The sequence below is a fragment of the Chrysochloris asiatica genome, unplaced genomic scaffold, assembly GCF_000296735.1.
Source record: "Chrysochloris asiatica unplaced genomic scaffold, ChrAsi1.0 scaffold00406, whole genome shotgun sequence".
Classification (NCBI taxonomy): domain Eukaryota; kingdom Metazoa; phylum Chordata; class Mammalia; order Afrosoricida; family Chrysochloridae; genus Chrysochloris; species Chrysochloris asiatica.
The window spans coordinates 405,042-407,076 of NW_006408924.1; the positions used below are offsets into that span (position 1 = coordinate 405,042).

At 47.8% G+C, this 2,035-nt stretch overlaps 1 pseudogene; it reads right to left on the reverse strand.

The window, feature by feature from the left end:
- Positions 1 to 413: 413 nt before the first annotated feature.
- Positions 414 to 1,694, reverse strand: LOC102838815 (annotated as a pseudogene).
- Positions 1,695 to 2,035: the final 341 nt, after the last annotated feature.

Here is a 2,035-nt window from a genome sequence, read left to right on the forward strand (position 1 = left end):
TGAAATGTTCTGTTTTTTTTTTTTTTTTTTTTTTGTGTGTGTGTGTGTGTGTGTATGGGGGGGTTACTGATGTTTTTTAAATTTTGCACACAAAACCACTGGGCATGCTGCCTGTTGGTACCTTAGGGATCACACTGGAGTACACATAGCCCGACACTTGGTGGGAAACACGGTGAGAAAAGCAATGATTTGGACCGCTCACATGATTATACAGTTAGGGTTTCCAACAGGGTTCCAGATGGTCAAGCTTGGCTTTGGCCACAGCTCTAATGACACAGTTAGAACATCAGCAGGTTAGGGAGAAGGGAGCTAACTATCAGAGGCTCTGCCATACGGGTCTGACATCTGAGGCTGTCTTCCGCATCAGGAGCCAGAGGTCTAATTAGCTGACTGGAGGTTTGCCTGCTCAGAGCTTAGTTGGCAAAGGGTTTTCTGAACTTTTGGCCGGCAAATTTAGCCTTGCTGCCCAGCACCTCCTCAGTTCTGAGGATCTGGTTGTACGTGGCCAAGTTCTAAGATCGACATGGTGCACCCGTCTTGATCTGTCTAGTGCAAAGCCCCACAATCAGGTCAACAATGAAGGTATCCTCAGTCTCCCAAGAATAGTGAGACACCATGACACCGCATCCATTGGAGTGGTCCAGTTTACACGCCGGAAGAGACTCAGTCACAGAGCCGATCTGGTTCACTTTGAGCAGGAGGCAGTATCATGACTTTCTGCTCGTGGCCTTGGCAATTCGCTTTGGGTTGGTCACTGTGAGATCGTCCCCTACCACCTGGATCCCTGAAGTGGAAGTGAACTTCATCCAAGCGTCCCAGTCATTCTGGTCAAAGGGGTCCTCGGTAGACACCACTGGGTAGACCTTGATGAAGGACTTGTACAGGTCTGCCAGCTGGTCAGGTGAGATGTATCTGCTGGGGTCATACTTCCCAGACCGGAAGAACTCCGAGGTTGCTACGTCCATGCCGATCACCACCTTGTCAGTGTAACTAGCTTTTCTAATCCCATTCTTAAGCAGCTGCAGGGCTTCTGTGTTCTCCAGGATATTAGGGGCAAACCCGCCTTCATCCCCCACGTTGGTAGCATCCTTTTCATACTTCTCCTGATGACGTTCTTCATGTTGTGGTAAACTTCGGCTCCGAAGCGCATGGCGTCCTTGAAGTTTGATGCTCAGACGGGGGAGATCATGAACTCCTACATAGCCAGTTTATTACTGGCATGAGAGCCACCGTTGATCACATTCAAAGAGGGAACTGGCAGGAAAACTTCAGAATTGCCAGCCAAGTCAGCAATGTGACAGTACAAGGGGACCCCCTTCTCAATAGCTAGAGCCTTATGGACAGCAAACGGACACACCCAGAATGGTGTTGGCCCCAAATTTCGACTTGCTCTCATTTCCGTCCATCTCTATCATCAGTTTGTAGACCTTCTCCTGTTCCACAGCATTCAGCTTCTTGCTAACCAGGGCAGGCGCAATAGTTTTACTGATGCGCTCAACAGCCATTGAGACACCTTTCCCCAGATAGTGGGTCTTATCATTGTCCCGGAGCTCCAGGGCCTCATAGATAGCAGTAGAGGCACCTCTGGGCACAGCAGCTCTGAAGAGACCATTTGTAGTGTCAAGATCAACCTCAACAGTGGGGTTTCCAAGGGAGTCAAAGATCTCTCTGGCATGAATCTTGAGAATGGACATGGTGACATTCTGGCCACTGGTTCTTGTTGCTCAGGAAGGAAGTGAAGGGTACTGCAGACACCAAAGCAAGTGTTAGCTGAGCAACGTGCGGATGCTATGACTCCCCAAGTGACTCTCCTCGCTGCTCTTGAAATGTTCTTTTTATGACAAATAAGATGCAACTCCTTTTCAACTTGTCATTCCCTGCATAGCGAACCATATGATAGTCTAATTCAAAATGACTAATCCCAGTCAGTCCATTTTCTCTCACTAATGCCTATGATATCAATCCTTATGTGTTCCATTTCATTTTTGATGACTTCCAATTTTCCTAGATTCATAGTTTATACATTCCACATTCT